The sequence below is a fragment of the Hippopotamus amphibius genome, chromosome 15, assembly GCF_030028045.1.
Source record: "Hippopotamus amphibius kiboko isolate mHipAmp2 chromosome 15, mHipAmp2.hap2, whole genome shotgun sequence".
Classification (NCBI taxonomy): Eukaryota; Metazoa; Chordata; class Mammalia; order Artiodactyla; family Hippopotamidae; genus Hippopotamus; species Hippopotamus amphibius.
Genome location: NC_080200.1, coordinates 53659054 through 53679665, shown reverse-complemented (window position 1 = coordinate 53679665; position 20612 = coordinate 53659054). Strand labels below are relative to the sequence as shown.

Sequence of the window (20612 nt, the reverse complement as noted above, 5' to 3'; positions counted from 1 at the left end):
TATTTTGATGAACTCTTTTATCACAAATCCCATATATAAAAAAAGTTCTAAATAGTTTAGCATGAAGCTTTAAAAAATAAAGATATTTTCTTACATAATATAAGTATGATACCATTATTATAGTTAATAAAATGATTAGTCATTCTGTATCATCTAACCCCAAATAGAAATATGTGTCTCCAACTACATTTTTGTTGTTCTAAACAGAATTCTGAGTCCAAAAATTAAACTTGATTGATATATTCTTTTCATCTTTTAGGAAAATACAATTTAACATTAAACAAATAACAATAAATCCGAACTCTTAAATGAAATAAATATATCATTACAATAAACTCAGCAATTATGTTTATCACTGTAACCTGAACCAGTGAAAGTTTATATCAGAAAGGCCCCACTTCAAGGTGTGGGTCTTGGGAACCACAAATCCACTCCCACTCCTAATTATCACATAATTATCCTAAGGTCCAGAGGGTACATTAATTATTCAAGTTCACATAGCTAACAAAAGTCAGAAAGAAGAGCTGCCGATAAAGCTTGGACCTCTGAACTCTCAGTTGAAGATTTTTTATATTATTCAGTTGAAATTGTATGATCAGTGATTGAAACATTGCACATTACACAGTATTTAGTTATTTTACTTAGAATATAAATATTTCAAAAAAAGACATTTTCAACATAGGACTGAGAAAAGCAAGTAGATATTATTTACCATAAATTACAAGTATCATGCTATTGAATAACAATCTCTGTTGAAGGATGCTGAATCCTGTGTCTGTAATTTCCTTTTGCATGCTCTACCGTAATATCAGAAAAGATGTTTTCAGACTCAGACTGTCAATCAAAGCAATAGCACATAGGCATGCACCAAATATTCTTCTGTTTAAAAAAGTATCTCTGACATGGCTATGAGTTCTGCTAAGAAATTATCAGACTTGTCATCCACACTCCATATCCCTGGACCCACATGCCCATATTGGACTAGCGTCATCATTTTAACAGCGGAAAAGAACAATGAAGAGACATTCAAATAAATTGCCCACTTCACAGTGATCAGTCTACCAATTTTTGATAGGTTTAAAAAGATTTAATACATTGATTTAAGCACAAGGAAAGAACAGAATTTTATCATTCGAACTGGGTAAAAATATAAACAATAATAAAGCTTACTTATGATAAAAAGATGCAAAGTTATATTTCTTGATAATTTATGATTTTCAAAACTTCTAAAATTAGGAAAATTCATTGAATATCTTTGAATTGTCATGATTTTACACAATGTACTATATTTTTATCAAATAAATTTTGTTTCTGATAAGGTCTTTTTCTCTGCATACAACTTTTAAAGTCATATATCAATGGGATAAATAAAAAAACTAGATAATCTCACCAATCAAGGCCAAAAAAAAAAAAGATATCTCAACATTTTTTCCTTGAATTTACTTAGCCTTTAAGCAACAGAAATGTCTAACCTGTGTAAAGCATCAGTATGACAGGGAGCCTCAACACTTAAAAATCTTGTGTTTTCACCTGGTATCTCAGTGGCTGATTTACTGGTGCCCGAGAGTTACATTAAATAGGAATAAATGGACATTTGTTAGTAGATAAGTCTTCAGCTCTGCACAATGGCTCTTCTTGTCCTTGCAACATAGGCTTAATAAATAAAACCTGCACTCACACTAAAATTGGTCCAAACTTTATTTTACCTTCTTACAAAACAATCTGGATACACCATTTTCGCAATAATATTGAAATAGATGGCATTACGTTATAGTATATTCTAGTTTAAAACAAGTGAAGTTATATCAAAAGAGGTTCTAAGACATTTTTATATCCCCATAAATATGCCTGGATTTGAATCTCAAAACAAATGTGACCAAAAGCAATTTATTTTTCTGATGTAAAATAGAAATCACAGCAAGGGGAAGGTAAAAAGAATAGATGCCAAACAGACCAGTTGTGATGTGAGAGAAAATTCTAAAATTATCACCAGAAAACCTAAGTGTGAATGTCCACTTGATCTCAATTGAGCTGTTTAATAAGTTTTACTCTGAGGAAATGGAGATATTAATACCTACCTTATCAGATAATTAAGAACACTTAGCAAGATCATAACCTACATTGCAGTGCCTTGTATAGCACCTGACATGGTAATTATGCAAGAATAGTCATGCAGTTGAGTAACGTGATTTGAGATGGGCCACAGGCCACTATTTAGACACATCACACCACACATTAAAAACAACTCACATATAAAGCACAATAAAAACATACACAGGCTGTTGTACAACAGAGCTCCTCAGTATTTGAGTCCTTCCTTGGCTCTCAGTCTTAACTGCAATATGGAATTTCGAAAGGACAGACAGACCGCTAATATATCAATAGCTAATGATATCACTATTTTTGATTCAGAAGATGACAAGACCTTAAGAAAAAAAAGGACACAGTAACATCTAGATGTTGAAATTGTTGTTGTTTTAAGGAATGATGGGGTTGCTGATGGTGAGCTGGAGAATGACCATCAACTTTTGGGAAAGATGAAGCAGCAGTATGTTCAATTATGAAAAATATCCATAGACTCATAAAAGTGGTGTTAAATACAAAACGCGGTAGAGCCAAATGACACTTGCTTACTACACAATTTGGCCTCAAGTTAATTCTATAAAGAATCAAATTAAACACATTGCAATTAAGTCAGAAGATGTATATAGAGGTCATATTATGTTTTTATAAATCTGCCTCATAAAAATCCCCACTCAGATTTTGCAAACTTTATTCAGGTGACTATTCACTTTTTGTGTATATCAATTATTGCATACTGTAATTAGGAAACCATTTACAAATGCAGCAGTGTTTTCCAAATGATCCGTGTTTCAATATGATTTTTTTCTATCCCTTTGTTTTTTTTTTATTTACTAAAAACCCTTTATAGTCACAGATCTACTGAGAATTTGATGAAAGGTATGCAAACTCTAAGCAAAAAAAATGCATAAAGAAAGAAAAATTTGCAGATGTTTTGAAGGGATTTGAAATAGGAGTTCTAGTATTTTACTTAAAGGAAAGCAGGAAGTGAAAATATGAATCCACAATTAGAAAGAAACCCCAATAATTGCAAATACCAGAATACCTCAACCATGGTACATTTCTGATTGAATATTCCTGATGGTTAAGAGCAATGGATGGGTGTCAAAGGACCTACAATCAATCCAGGTTTAGCTTCCTCATCAATAAAATGGAGACAATACAATTGTATTATTCTAAATAATAAATGAAATTGTATATTCTAATCGTTTAGTAACTGGCTTGTGCTGGTCATCCAATAATTTGTATGTGTAAAGTGAAAATACCAAGCATTTGGGAATTTTTTTTCTCTTTAATTAAGGAAACACCACATAATAGGTTAACCAGCTACTCTACACTCAGCTCTTCTTGAGCTCAACTTAGGCCTCTGATATCTTTCTGGTTTTCTCCCCATCCTCTCATCCACCGGATCCATGTCAATCACAATTCATTTCTTCACAGTTAATGTCTTCAAAACCATCCAGCCTAACAAATGGCTAATCCAATAAACTAGTTCATGTTAATGAGTAGAGTCAAGATGTTCTTCCCTCATCTCTCACCAAACCTCTATTCTCTGGTACTGGTTTGTGTCTTTTAGGAGCCATACTCTATTGAACTAGCTCTTCACTTTTGTCCCTTAATTCAACTTAATTAATATTTACTACTCTATTTTATGCCAAGTATTATACGAGGATGAGTCAAAAACTATCCTCACTCCGGTTATATTAAAACTTCTGTTGGCCACACTGTCTTATCAGCGATTTCCTTTCAAGGCTACTGTCTCCCCACTCACTGCTGTGCAGGTGTGAACATGTTACATCGGTTCATTTGTAACTGCCGTGTGAGCAAAAATGGATGCCCCACTTGTGATTTGCATGAAAGAAGAGCAGAGTGCAGTGATTTTATTTTGCGGTCTGAGGGTGTGCATGTCTGCCCACTTCTGCCCACACTGTCGACATTCTGCAGAAACTTCCTTTTGAGGTGTTAGAGCATCCTCCCTATAGTCTCGATTTTGCTCCACTGGACTTTCACCTCTTTGGTTCCCTGAAAGCAGCCCTACAAGGACGAAGATTCACTTCTGATGAAGAAGTGAAGACATCAGTGCATTTGTGGCACACAGCTCAGCCTAAAACATTTTTTAATGGGGGAATATGAAAGCTTGTTGACAGATGGAAAAAGTGTATTAAAAGCAAGGAGATTATGTCAAAAAGTGATGTATTTTTCTTTTCTAAAAGTTAATTAAAAAATATTCTACATAGAGTGTAGATAATTTTTCACTCACCCTCACAGTATGCTTTACTCAGAGGGAAGGGAATGCAGAAAGGTAAAATATAAATGCAAGTAAGTTAAAGATACTCTCCTCAATACAGTTAGTTAACTATTGTTGTGAAGACAGACTTGGTAAGACAGCATTTGCATTCTGTAAGAAGTAAGACAAAGTCACATGTTTTCAGGGAAAAGGGAAACTCTGGAAGTTTAAGTCTCGTGGGTATTAAGGCATTACAACTTAACGATATGTAGAGACTGGAGATAATAACAAAGGAGAAATTTTAATAAAAATGAAAAGTGATAGAATATTTAGAAAGAAGGAAATGTTTGAGAATAATTATAATTAATTCAAAGAAGATATCATACTTCAAAACATTCATTCCTTTTTTCAAATAGATAATTAATTCATTTACTTTATCTTCCAAGAAAATATCATCCTTTACTTATTAACATATACTAAATACGTTTTCTTTGTTTTATGTAAATTAAACTTTGTGTGTGATCACTGAATTAAACAATGTTTCTAATAAGGTTATTTTTTCACGAAGTTAAAGATTTTGGTGAGATTTAAATATTGAAGAGATGGATTTAATGTAGACTGATTGAAGGTGATTTCTTCAGCAAGACGTGTCAGATACATGGCACTGTTGTAAGTGGAAAGGGATAAATGTTTCACTTCAAACAACATGGATAATGCAGTTCATCAACAAATGTGAAAGAAACTCGAAAGTACATAATCATATTCTTTTACAAACTGCCAGCTTGATTCTATGCTTCAGAGGATAGAAGGTGCTCATGAATCTGCCATGGCTATGTGACAAGAGAAAAACATTCAACCTAGAGAAATAAGCACACACTCTCCTTGCCATGGACTCTAACATCCAAACAAGGGGCAGCAGAAACAATGAAAATGTGGAGGGCCCCTTTCCTTTTTAGCACGGTAGTCCTTGATGTTCCTTTTCAGAATTACTTCTTTTTACAGAATAAGTACATCTCAACAACTGCAACTAGAATCCAGAGTTTTTACCAGTTTAAACCAAACCCAGACAAGCATCAATCCCAGGTGACATTTCATACATAGAGGACCCACACTGACTGTTTGGCATAATTTGATGATATTTTCCTCCTCTGTACTTAAAAATAAACATGTGAGCAAATGTTGAACTTAACATAATCATATTTTATTTCTTTAGTTGATGTTGAAAACTGATTGTGTAAAATCCTATGAAAATCATGCCATTTCTATTTTATCCACAGTTCTTCTCTAAAATAAACATACCTATATCCTACCATCTTTGAGGAGTAAATGAGTTTATAAACACCAATCACTGGGAGCATATTTGTCACTTGTCAGATGTGGTCATATTAATGACTATAGAACTATACAGTCTCTTAGATGTTGTCATCAGAAAGGTATGCAATTTACTTGGTTTCTGTATGTAATCATATAAGGAATACTTATAAGAATGTACATGGAAACAGAGAGAAAAACTCAAAAGTACTGTTGGGTAAGTATGACAGATAGATAGATAATACAAAATGTATGAAGTTGTATTTATAGAAATTTATAGAACAGACATACGTTAGTACACATTTTTGAGATGAGAAAAGCGAAGGGTGGATATTAAACAATTTAAGTAAACATGCATTATGCTATTTTCCCATATTTGTAAAAGAAAATAATAATCCATTGAAAATGGCATGAGGTATATTTTGAGTGTTGTTATGTATGAACTGTATACTCACATTAACTACATTTAAATATATAAAACTTATATATTTGATTGTCCACCATAGTTGAGATATTATTTTAAAATTATGAAACAATTAACTATTTTATATTTTAGAATGAAGTTTTTGTTTCTACCCCATTAAATATTCAACAGGTTTATTTTGAATTCTGTTGTTTTTGAATTCAACTCATGTGTCTATTAAAGACAATTTAATCATGAATTTAAAAATGCACATGTGCCTTTCTGAAAATTGTTCTTCTAAGAAAATTTTGATGAAAGGTTTCCTGTGATATTTATTGAAGAGAAGTAGAGTATGAATATTCTTCTGAAATGTAAGCCCTTTATGTAGGACACTGCTGGTTGCAAACTAGAGATTGAAAAAAAAAAAAGGATGTAGGTTGAGAGGAAAATTACAAATCAGTGTAGTGGCAAAAATTTCCTTTCTCAAGGATATTAATCTCACATCTGTCTTAACTCATTAAATACTGATATTATTTTGATATTTACATCCTCAAGTGTTATATTTTACAATAAAGTTAAAGAATGAGTTATAAAACTCAAAGTTTAAGTGAGATTTAACTTAAAATCAATATAAATATATGGTTAGACTTTAATTCACAAAGACAAGCAGTGTAAAATCACTTTTTTCAGATTTTTTTTCTTTTCTTTTTTTAGTAAGTTGAATTAATTTTGAATTTGACAAGTACACTTATACTTAAATTCACTTTGTAAACAGTGTCATATTATTCCTCTTTATAGTGCATAGACCTCTGTTTAAATTTGACCTAAAGCCTCGGAAACTTGGACTAACATTAAAAATCTAAGTAAACCTTACCTTATAAGACAATAAAATGTGCGATGCTCTATGTGCTCTAATATAACCCTTTCTGAAGGTGTGCAATGAATCTTAGCTCTCAGGTGCAGAATAAATGATTTAGTGTAAATATAATTCTGTTTCCAATTACCTACAATCTTAAGGATGGCACTGTAAAATATAAACATAACTAATATAATAATAAATTATACATTAGTATTTCAATTTCCAAAGTTATTTATGTTTAATTCACATCCTGCAGCGTGAAAATGGATGTAAATTTTTTCACACACACAAACACACTGCAAACCCCCTGGGTGCTTTTCCTGTAAAGAGGAAGTATACTCTTGATAATAGGTAAAGTCTTATTTATTTGCAAGAATATCAATAATTTATTTATTATTAAGATAATTAAGCTATGTGTGCCACAAACCTTTCATAACACAGTTTCTCTCTTTTTTAACTTCCATATGTTCCTGCATCCAAAAATGAATTTTCAAACAAAATTCATCTACAAAGCAAATGCTTTGAATCTATGTGATAAGAAAATTCACCCTTTCTAAGGGTTTCTAACATGGTTAACATTGTCCTGTCCTGAGTGGGGGGGACTCACGACAGAGACAGGTGGTGGGGATGAGGAAGGAGGTGCCTACATTTGAAAACTGTATTACCTTATATTTTTGTTTAAAGTGAATGGAACATAATGGTTTAGATTTTATTTGTCTGCTTTTACATTTACTATATTATCACAAAACAGATCCACATTTAGAGGTGTCTTTCTAAAATAATAAACAAGAACATTATATGAAACAACAGAATTTGACTTTGAAAATATTGAATGTTTTGAAATAGCAACATTTTAATCCTTTCTGTTGCTATAAGTGAGCAGGCTTTAATAAGATTTTTGCATACTTACCTAAAAAGTCAAGCAATTATACAGAATACGTGTGGTGAAATATACTTTACAAAAATAAAGTAAAATAGTACTTTTGTTCTCATGGCCTGTATCCTTATATTTTATCTTTTCACAAGAAATTCAGGTGTTCAAGTAGATGTTTCTCACAATGTAAGGCAATTTTATATCATTTCATTAGTCACTCACCAAAATGGTAGAGAGTATACTATTATTTTTATCTACTATTTCTTAAATGTTTCAATACCTATACCTATTATACTTATTATTCAAGTATAAGTAGCATTGTTTTAATAAACCCTGTCTATACAACAGATTCATACAGATAAATCATGATTAATAGTCAGAAACTGTTATATCTCTAGACTCTGATGCTTAGAGATGTTATAGAACATAAATTCAATGTTCATTAGAAAAGAGATCTACATCTAGCAACAAGTTCAAATGATTGATAAAACATATATAATCTGATTTCCCTATGTATTCCAAAAACACACATATACAAAATTATATTTTAGAAATAGTTTTAAAATCTATTTTACATATCAGTCTCTTTCTTGAGCTTTCACTTTAAAAAAGATTAGAAACACTTACAAAAGTCAGCCTAATGTCAGTGTACCTTTGCCAGTTCTATGGCATTTTAAAAGTGTGTTCATGGGAAAGAGCTCCAAAATTTATTAGAGAAAATAATGGAATAGATTATATTTTTTAAAGAGTGATATTAAAACACAGAAAATTGCTCTGTCAAACCTCTTAATATCTCAGAATAGCTATAAAGGTCTTTAACAGAAACTATATGACAATAATGTTTACATTTCTATAACATATTTTATATAACAGATATTACATAGAAAATTTTACCTTGTAATTCACTTTATGAACGTTTGGTGATATATTTTCTCATGTATGGCTGTGATTGGGTCCTGAAGAGGAAAAAAAAGAAAAGTACATGAAAAACTCTTTAAACTTTATATCATATAAAACTATGCATAGCTATAATAGGTAATAGTTTATTACAAATTTCTCCACACCACTCAAGAATCCAACTCATGAGAACATAATGGGGGTGGGGCCGCAAATACAGTTTTTGAAGAGGCAAAATATTGAGGGACTTGAACTGCCAGATTTTTGTTTTCTAGAGCATAGCCTTGTAAGATGGAGACCTCTACCAGAATGTTAATTTCTTGTGAGCCTTGGAAAATTTAGTTACATTCTCTGAACCATAGTTACTTCATTTGACTAAGATACATATACCACGCCCTTCATAGAGGACAGGATATTAACTTAATGTTATAATCCATTTGAAGCACTTAATGCATAGTCAATATTAAAATATAAAGTATTAGTAGTGATTTTAAATAATAAAATAATATTTATAATAGTAATTATTAATAACACATAAATTCAATAATTAATGTACTTTGAAATCAATAGAGTATGAAAAACAAATCAAAATAAAAATGCAAGAAACAGAGTGAAATGTAACTAAGATATAATACGTAAAACTAGGGAGTTTTATAAATCAATATGAAGTGTATTGTTCCAGAATTGTGACAAACCGATATTTGAGTAAATTAATAAAAGCTTTTCATATTTTATAGTGCGCACAACATAATTTCAGTTATATTGAAGTGTTTACATCGAAAAGACAATATGAAAAGGAGAAAAATAAAAGGTAAATGTGTGATCTCAGAGGATAATAAAGGTCTTTCTGAACCTAAAAGCAAATGGCATAAGAATTATTCTTATTCTTAGCTAAAATCATCTTAACCCGTCTTTAGGTGATGATGTAATTTGATATGATCTCTTTCTCCTAAAATTGATAGGTCATTCATTCAGCAATTATTTACTGAATGCCTATTATGTACCAAATACTACTATCTGTACTGGGGATACAGTAGTGAACAAAAGAGATAAAACATCCTTCCCTCGTGGTGCTTACATTTTGGGGAGTGAGAAGGGTGGAGAGACAAAAATATGTAACTGAATAAGAGAGATGACATTGACATCCAGGGGAAAAATTGGAACTGAGGAAAAATATCTGGTAATGTACTGTGAATGTGCGAATAATAACCTAAGGGTAGAGTATAAACTCCATAAAATGAAAGTTAAGACAGAGCCCTGTAAGGTCAGAGGAATGAGAAAGAGCCACCATTAAGACAGGAACAGGAGGAGGATGTCCTGTGATGTCCTGGGGGCACTTTTAAGAGAAAGAGATTTGATGTAGTTTGGAGATCTCCATTCTCTGTCTACCTATTATGTACCCATCTACTGAAAGCAAAAAGTCTGATTCCTTTAGAACACATACTACTCAGAAGCTTCAGGCTCCCTAGGCTCCCAACATGTGTGTTCTCTCATGGCTATATTTCAGAACTCTGACCTCTTCAATATGGCTTTTCCCAAAATAAGAGGTAAACGTGACTGATTTCTAAGCTTGAGTTTAGGAACTAGCGATGATACAGCATTCAGGTGCCCTGTTATTAGGAACTAAATCACTCACTAGTAGTGTGTGATGCATGGCACCCCTGCAACTCTTGTGTGTGTGATTTGAGTTAAGGAGTATTAAGGGTTTGCAAGGAGTAATTTTGAAGTATTGGGTTATTGGAATGTTCTACCAGAGGGAAACTCATATGTGAGCCCATAGGGATTTATGGATAGCTTACATTTTCTGCAAAGGTTATCATAGGCCTGTTGGAAATGAGACCAATAGCATATGGGTGGTCATTTCATTTCTGCTTCATTGCTGGAAATACGGCAGTGTCTTCCACGTGTATAGCCTGATGCATGGCATTAACTCTCATTGTGACACAGTCCACTAATTTAACTGTTTAAAATCCGGCAAAAGAAAACTAGTTTATGATTATTCTTAATTTAGTGAAAACTGCTCAGTCAACCAGGAGATGCCACCAATGAATAGTAACTCCATCTTCTGTGTTGCAAACATTTATTCAAATTTAAGGGAACAATTCAGCCAAATACTTCCGGGAAAGGATTTATAATATTGTCCCCTTATTAGGAAACATATTTCACTTTCCCATTAAATCACACCTATCTTGTCTCTACAGTTATTTCTATATGCCTAATATTTTAAAATGCAACAATTAGTTTAGAGACACTTTCAACAAGTACCAGTGTGCAATGATGAGCTCTTAAAATAATAAAGAAGTACGCTTCTAACTAGAGAAGGAATATGTTAGAAAATATATATGTAGTTGCATCAAAATGTATTCTCACTTACTATATAGGTTACTGTTTCAAAGCATTCCTATTATATTGTATTCCACTTGATTTCAAATCTTTTTTTCTGAACTACAAGCTTATTGTATATTCACAGAAACTAAATCTTTCCAGGTTGTCCAAAAATAACAAAAAAGAGGCAGACAGCATAATACAATAATACTATAATCTTTGATTAAATTTTATTAAGACATTATTGCTTTAGAGCAGCTAAAGATTCATAGCAATATTGAAGGGAAGGTAGAGATTTCCAATATACCCTCTGCCCCCACACATGCATAGCCTCCCTCATTAAGAACATCCCCAACAAAAGAAGTATGTTTATTACAGTATATAAACCTACAGTGACACATCATAATCACACAAAGCCCACAGTTTACATATGGTTCACCCTTGGCAGTATATTCTATGGGTTTGGATAAATGTAGGACATATATGCATCATTATGGTATCACACAGAGTAATTTCACTGCCCTTGTAATCCTCTGTGCTCTAACTATTCTTTCCCCTCTTCTCAATTTCTGGAAAACACTGAACTTCTTATAGCTTTCATAGTTTTACCTTTTCCAGAACGTCATGTAGTTGAAATCATGCAGTACATAGCCTTTCCAGATTGGCTTCTACCACTTAATAACATATATTTGTTTTCTTCATATATTTTCATGGCTTGATAGCTTTTTTTTTTTTTTTTTTTTTAGTGCTGAATAATATCCCATAGTCTGGCTCTACCACAGTTTATCCACTTATCCACTGCAGAAGATCTTAGTTGCTTCCAATTTTTGGCCATTATGAATACAGCTGCTATAAATACCAGTGTGCAGGTTTCTGTGTGGATGTTTCCCATTCTTTGGGGTAAATGTCCAGGACTGTGATTTTCGATTGCATAGTAAGACTATATTTAGTTTTATATGAAGTTGACAAACTGTCTTCCAAAGTGACTATACTATTTTGTATTCCCACCAGCAATAAATGAGAATTCTTATTGTTCCACATCCTCACCATCATTTGCTGTTGTCAGTGTCCTGGAGTTTGGCATTTCTGATAGGTATGCTGTGGTATCTCATTTTTTAAATTTGCATTTCTCCGATAACATATGATGTGGAACATCTTTTCATATATTTACCTGCTATCTGTATATCTTCTTTGGTGAAATATATATCAAGGTTTTTGGCCCATTTTTAAAATCAGATTGTTTTCTTATTGTTGAGTTTTAAGTGTTCTTTGTATATTTAGCATAAGAAGCTTTTATCAGATGAGTCTTTTGCAAACATTTTCTTCCAGTCCATGGTTTGTCTTCTCATTCTATTTATACTATTGTTTGCAAAGCATAAGCTTTTAATTTTAACGAAGTCCAGCGTATCAATTATTTCTTTCATGGTTTGTGCTTTTGGTGTTGTATCTAAAAAGTAATCATCATACCCAAGGACATCTTGGTTTCTCCTATATTATTTTCTAAGACTTTTATAGTTTTGCTTTTCACATGAAGTTCTGTGATTGATTTTTAATTAATTTTTGTGAAAGGTGTAAGGTCTGTGTCTAGATTCTTTTTTTTTTTTTGCATGTGGATATCCATTTATTCCCACATTATTTATTGAAGAAACTATGTTTGTTCCATTGTATTGCCCTTACTCCTTTGTTAAAGATCATGGGGTCAGGTCTATATCTTATCTCTATTATTTTCTATTGATGTATTCAACTATTCCTTCACCAATATGGCATTGTCTTGATTACTGTACTTGTATAGTAAGTCTTGAACTCAGTTAGTGTCAGTCCTCCAACTTTGCTCTTCTCCTTGAATTATGTATTGGTTATTCTGGGTCTTTTTCCATTCCATACAAACTGTAGAATCACTTTGGTGATATCCACAAAATAAGTTGCTGGGCTTTGGGGAGCAATTCATTGAATCTACAGATCAAGTTGGGAAAAATTGAAATCTTGACAGTAATCATGAACATGGAATCTTTCCATGTATCTAGTTCTTCTTTGGTTTTGTTCATCAGAGTTCTATAGTTTTCTTCATTTAGATCTTGCACATATTTGGTTGGATTTGTCCCTAAGTACTTCATTTTTTGAGTGCTTATGTAAATGCTATTGCATATTTAATTTCAAATTCCACTTACTCATTGATGATAACACAATTCTGTGTATTAACCTTGTATCATGCAACCTTGCTATACTCACTTATTAGTTCCAGAAGTTTCTTGGTCTGTTGTTTTGGATTTTCTATATGAACAATCATATCATTTGCAAACAAAGACAGTTTTATTTCTTCTTTCCTAATCTTCATACCTTTTTATTTCCTTTTCTTTTTTATTTCATTACCTAAAACTTCTATGAGATTTTTAAAAGGAATGGTGGAATGGTGAGGGGGGACATCCTTGACGTATACCTGATCATAGCAGAAAAACTTCAAGTTTCTCACAATTAAGTATGATGACAGAACTACTTGATTGTGCTTTTTAAGAACCATGTCAACCCAAAGACAAACTCAAGTGTTATATTGCTTTTGTTTTTGTTTTGTTTTGTTTTGTTTTTAAGAATCAGAATTTATCCATAAGCATATCAGTGAGAAAATAACGTATTTAAAGGTTTCTGTTGAAGTAAGCTTCTCTCCCAAGATCATGTCCTCCTCCCAGGAAAGCTAACATTCAGTAACAGACTGTCATTGAGATACAAAGACCTGGTCTCCTTATCCTAAGTAGATAAAGCACTAAAGGGTCATCCACCATCACAATTCCTCATATAGTCTGTTGAGAGCTCTTTTGCAATTACCTCGGAACTTAAATTCTTCTGCTGATTATTTCCATTTTCTTCCTTCTCTTTCTTTACACATATTTTCATGAAAATCTCATCAGCCAATTAATTTCCTGCACTGTAATCTCCTTCACAGGTAAGTCAATCTGCAATATAGCCCATACACTGCAACTTTACTGCATGTGTGATGGGAAAGCAATAGCTTCTGAAATCAGATCATTTGCTTAAAAACCCAAATTATGCACGTACTAGCTGGATCACTGTCAGCAAGTTACTTACCTTTTCTATTTTGATAAACTCTGATTCTTTAAGCTAGAAGCTATCTTGAATGGACCTAAAATAATATACTTCATGAGTCTGTGAAATTACGAATATGGGTAGAATTACAGACACCAGGTTATCAATCAATCAATCAATTTGGATATGTGCACAAGAATGATCTTAAATTAAGGCACATATTTACCTATAGAAAGATTCATTAGAGCATCTCTTGTGGTAGAGAACATTTAAAATAATATAAAATATTCAAAACTAAAGTGTGGTTTTATGTAGCCAATAAAATTATATGTGAAGATTTTTAAGGACACAGGGAAACATTCATGACCATAATAGTAACCAGAAGTATATGAATATGACATAGCTAATGCTTGCAAATAAGTAACATTTATAGAAGGAGGAAAACACTCCCAAAATGTCAGAGGAAAATGGATGAAACATCACAGAAAAGAGCAATGAAAGATAATGTTGGATTGGCAGAGTGACTCTTGAACACCTGACAAAGTGGTTTGTCTTTATTTTAAGACTAGGGTACTAGTTTAAGAGTATTCTTTCAAAATATCTTTTTCATTCTTTTCTAGATTAAAATGTTCTTATAGCTTCTTAGTACCTAATTATATATAAGAACAATCTATGGAAAATTTATAATTTGCTTGGCTCTGCCCAAAGATATTGATGTATTGAATGATTACAGATTTATAAATAGCAGCAGAAAGTAGCACATGGTATGTATGCAAAGAAAGAGGTAGCAAAAAGAAGCATAAAGACCTGTTATTATAAGTATCACTATCATTGTAGATGTAAGAAAAAACAATTATGTTAATTGGGGTGATAGCAATGGAAATGATGAGGAAAAGATGAATAAGAACACTCTGTTAACAAAGAGTTTCTATGATTTGGTATTAATTAGACAACGGAGCTTGAAAATTGAAAAGCTGTGATAATTCCACGAAATTAAAAAAAAGTTGAGTGGTGTGTGTGTATATGTTTGTGTAGAGGGGGGCGGGGAGAGGGAGAGAGAAGGAGAAAGTGAGAGAATAACTGAATTAAATGTAGAGCGGGCAAGTTTACGATGTGAAAATCTGTAGGTATTTGTAATGTTAAAACTCCACATAAACTTGGAAATTTTAATGCTCTGTTGAATTTCTAAAGAATCACGCAAATATTATTTGAATTTGCAATAATCTATTAAGTAATTAATGAACAAATTAACTGTGGCATTCACAGTCCTTGTAACTTTTAATTTTTTTTCAGTATCCAGTTCCTACGATGTAAATGTTTGTGATTACCATGATCATTTCCATACTTATGTCTGATATCAACTGTTAGACAGAAATAGAGTCCTAAAATACTTGAATAGCCAAGAAATGGCTTTTGGCTGGTTTGGGGTTCAACAATCTCAAAGAAAGCTGACATTAGACATCAAAGCGAACTCCAGGTATTTTGACCCTGAGATTCATACCATTTTAGCTAGTGAGACCCTAAGCCGAAAACAAAGTTAAGCCATGCCTAGATGCCTGACCCATGGAAACTTTCAGATTATTTGCTACACAGCACAGAAATGCATAAAGATTCTTGTATTTGGAATTGAGGTGCTGGTACAACAGCAACAACAAAAATAATTTGAAAATGTGTGAGTGGCTTTGAAACCATCAAATTGGTGGAGATTGGAAAAATTTTAGGGAGCATGAGAGGGAAAGCCTACATTCTCTTGAACAGGTTGTTAGTTTGAAATCTGGATTTGGAAGATCCTGCCAGGGACGGTTCAGAAGGAAGTAAGGAACATGTTACTGACTATACGTGGGAAAACCTCTGTTATACGGTGACAAAAGATTTATAAAACTGTGTACTGCAGTTATGTGGGAATTAGAATTTATAAATGATAGACTTGGACCTCTAGCTAAATGACAAAGTGCTGCTTGGTTTCTTCTTGCTGATTTCAGCAAAATGCGAAAGGAGAGAGATAAATTTAGGGAAGAATTGCTAAACAAAAACAAGCAGAACTGGATGACTTTAAAGTTATTGGCTTATCCAGATGGCAAAAGATGCTAAAAGTTGTAAGACGTTCTTGCAAATCTGGCATAGAGAAAAGACTGAGGGTGGAATTGTACAACCTTTAGTTAAAATGTTAGAAAGAACAAAATGTTGGAGGAATTAGTCACACTAAGTGACTTTCAAGAGATTAAAGATGTGCCTGCAGATTTTTCTCAACCAAAGCCCAATGGGTTAAGCCAAAAGTCACAAAAGTATTTTTTTCTAGGCTTTAATACTCAATGAAGAAAAACCCATTTCAGAATGGTTATGGACCAGTTATTCATGGTTCCTTTTTTTTTTTGGAATCAAAATGTTTATAACTGTTGTTTTGTGCCTGACTGGCCATTGTAAGTCAGGAGTGTTGGGAGCTGAGAACTTGTCCCTTTGGATTTCCAGGTCCACATATAGAGAAGAATAAGAATGTGCCCCAGGATCTCTACTTCATAGATTGCATCCAGGCCTATCACCTACACCTACCTGAAACTGACTTAGATTTTGGACTCTGAGTTAGTGTTGTAATGAAATAAAACCCTGGGAACCCTGGGAGGCGGTGAATATGATTTTCATTTCGGAAAGTCTTAAGTAGTTGGGAGTCAGAGGTTGGCAGATTTCCACCCCATGGTGTACTGACCACGTATAATCATCTCCACTTTAGTGTGGGCAAGAACTAAGAATATGATGGATAGTTAGTCCATGATTATATTTTGTTATATAAGCCTCTGTGTAGCAGGCTGAGTCTCCTGCTAGTTTTGCAGAAATAAGTTGCCAGGCCTGGATCCCTGAGTTACAGAAACCATGAAATAACAAATAGATGTTTTAACCTAAGTTTGTGGTAACAGAAAACTAATGAAACTACCCTCAAAGTGATAACAGGAATCAGTGAATTTTTGATATTTTTTTCTTTTAGAACTTTTATTGAGATACAATTGAGATACAATAAACTGCATGTATTTAAAGTGTACAATTTGATATTTTTTTTTCTTATAGGAATCAGTGAAGTTTTAATTCAACATTTTGATTTATACAGTTAAGTGTAAATGCATTTATTTTAGCACCCCCCCAAAATGTTTTCCTTCAGTATTATCCTTTTGGGAATGTGAATAATTATCTGCAGAATATTTAGATTTTTTTCAGATATTTTAAAATATGTTCATAACATTAAAAATGTGAAAAAATAGAAAAACAGAATGAGTTGAACAGAGAATTTTGATTTTAAAAATAAGGGCATTTTTCTTATGAGATGCTTTTAGAGTCTATATGCATTCATCATTATAATCTATCACTTTACAACTTGGAATGTAGAAATCGACTCTATTCCATAAGTAAGGATCGCTAAAGAAAAATAATCAAATACTATGAGTTTTGGCTTTGTACTTTTACCATAATGATGAAACAGATCATTTTGACTGAATCACGTTGGGAACATCAGCAGTACAACTCCTCTATGTGATATAATTTGGAGAGCAATGAATAAATAATCTTTTGCTCCTTGATACAAGGTGCTGCTCGTTCATTAGTAGAAGGGTCATTTGTAAGCCAATTTTTGTTATTACCCTGAAATGACATTGTTGTTAAATTGTGATAAAGGGGAAATCATAAACTGGGAAAGAATTTTAATGGCCATTATCGGCATTAGCTACTGAGATGTGCTAATTCTTTTCTTAAATGATAATGATTTAGTAGCCTTGGCACAAAGGGCTCACAGAGCAATAACTAGGCAAGTCCCCTTCAATGTGTTTGCACAATGTTGAAAGAGAAATAATAACTGAGAGTGATAATTATGTTATGTATAATATTATTCATTAAAAATGTCCATGTTATGTCTGATTTTATACTGTTCTTCCATATGATATAGTTGCATAAAATCTAGGGCACTGAAAATGTGACATAGAAATTGCATGAAAGCTTCACTTCTTGAAGTGTTGTCCCTAGACTCCTGCAGAGCCCTGAGACCCTATCAGGAGATGTGTGAGGTTGAAACTATTTTAACAGTATTTCAATGTCATATTTACTATTTTCATTGTGTTGACAGTGCCACTGATGGTGGGAACAAAAAAGGAAGGAAGGAAGGAAGGAAGGAAAAATTATAAGTAAAACTGCTTGTTTCTTAGCATAAATCAAGGAAGTGGCTGCCTCCTGTACTAAGAATTATTATAATCTTCAACACTCTACACTTGCAGGAAGAGAGAGAGAGAGAAGTTACTGAAAAGCACTTCATAGAAGAGGAAATAACTACTCCATAAAAACATAATACATGGTAATCCTCATTAGTAAATAGATAGTTCAACTTGACATTGAATACAAACAAAAACCAGTGATATCAAAAGTGAGCAAAGATGTAGATAAATGGCCTAACTATATGTTACTGATGGATATGAAAAATCTCTACTTGTACCTTGGGGGAAAATATGGTATTATTTAGACAATTTACTCTTAACATTTACTCAGAGAGACTTATATGAATCCACTAAGACCAGAAAAGAACAGGAGGGAGTTGTGTGGAAATCACCCTTATGTCCATAACACAGAATCTATTAACAACTGTAATGATCTCAGGGGAAAAAGTCACTAAAGAAAACATACATCGATTTACTTAAATAAATTTTAGAAACAAACCAAAAAAATGGGGATTTCAGATACAATTTTGTAAACTTATAGAGAAAAGAAAGGCATTACTGACAAAATTCACTACCTGATTGTTCAAGGCAGAGGGGGGGAAATGAGATGAGAGAGGAAACTATGGAAATTCAGCTGGTCAATGGATAAAGGAATTGTCACTTTACTATTTTTTTTTATCCATTATGCTTTTTAAAAGTATTCATTTGTAGGTCTTAACTGTTTTATGTAAAAGTTAAAAAAGGAAGTGAGCGAATTATCTATTTCATTATGGATATGCATGTTCTGCATGAATAATATCTAATAATGCTAGACAGGACACACTGCCAGTTCTCTTGCTGTGGGGAGATGATGCTATAGCAATGATAACAAGGCACCATGGAGCGCTGTGGTCTACTGCTCTTCATCTCCAGAACTGCATGTTCTTTCCTTAGCAGAGAGCATGGTATTCATTCTATTTGGGAGAAAAGCACAGCCAGAAGATTTCCTTTCCTTCTTCTTCTTCTCATTTTTTTTTAACTTGAGTTGCTATCATTTATAAATGTAAAATTCCATCCACTGATAAACAGAGATGAAGTAACATTTTCAAGTTGCATCATTCAAAGAGGATGGCCTAAGTATACAAAATCAGTTCACAATGTTCCCCAGGGATGGGATGTTTCCTTCAGTTCTTAAAACCTATTATAATTCCAAAATATTTCAGTCAAACTGGCTTTCACTTTTCAGTGGAGAGATAAGGTAATTGAGGTAATGAATTTTAAAGCTGAGAAAATAGGAAAACTTTTACGCCTTTATGTAGAGAAATACACTAGTAATGTTCACAAAAGCCACTTTTTAATCCAATTTTCTGTTCTTGTGTGAATCTAAGACATGGACATGGAAAGGCAATATGAGTATACTTCATTAAATTTCTCCTCTTATGTCACATTTAAGCGACAGTCATATTTTTTCACAGATTATTCAAAGACAGTAGAAACTTGGATATGAAAACTAAACTACTGAGAAAAAAATGACCTAAGAGAAGAGAAGTCGTGTATTTTCTTGTTCTCTTAACTACATGAGATAAATGCAAACTTTATAATCAAAAATTTTAATTGTCTAGAAAATTCTTCCCAAATCAATGATTTTTAAAGAGGTACCAGTACCCCTTACTCCCTCAGTTACTTCCTCTTTTTCTCTCTGTTACTTTGTAAATCTACCCATTGAATTGACATTTAATCTGTTTTACTACAAATGTAACTAATATTTTTCTCTGAACATTTTTCAAGTTTCAACTGGGATCAAAAAACTATCCTTCTGCTTGCTACATGCTGGAGAAGGGGACTTTAAAATTTTCACCAGATGTGAGCTCTTTCGTTATTTACTACTCCCTGAGAAAAAGGTCATTGTTCTTTTAATTTTCATTACCTAACAATAAAAATACAATCATATAACAGTCCGCAGAGTCAACTGTATATTAAGCCTACTGATTCAGAGATAAATCATAAAACCATATTTCTTTTTTTAACCTAATATTTATTTTAAAAAAGTAATTAATAGCAATGCAAAAATACTCAAAATGCCATCAATTAAAATAATGCATTATAAAGTCTTATTATTATTTTAATTTAATATAATGTGATAGTCTGCCTGGACTGTTTAAAAGACTTGATGCTAATTACAGATATGGTAATCCTTGGGCTTAAATTCTATAATCAAACTATCAATATTCAATGAAATACTGAAAGTTGCCACTGATGATGCTGATAATTGTGACCCATTTGCTAGTTTGCATATTAGGTTGTTCAGAAGTCCGTAATCAAAAAGGGCTTTAAAATTATCTCAAGGAATAAAATCTGTAAACACTAACGTAATTATTCCACAATCACCTCAGCAAATAATTTTTAGTTGTGAATGATTGTCCTTA

At 32.6% G+C, this 20612-nt stretch overlaps 1 protein-coding gene across 1 annotated transcript in view; it reads right to left on the bottom strand.

The window, feature by feature from the left end:
• Positions 1–20612, bottom strand: part of CDH18 (cadherin 18) — a 743326-nt gene that overhangs the window by 695292 nt on the left and 27422 nt on the right. The window contains exon 2 of the mRNA XM_057709534.1: positions 8651–8712. The gene's annotated coding sequence lies outside the window, so the exon portion shown is untranslated. The remainder of the gene's footprint in view (positions 1–8650; positions 8713–20612) is intronic.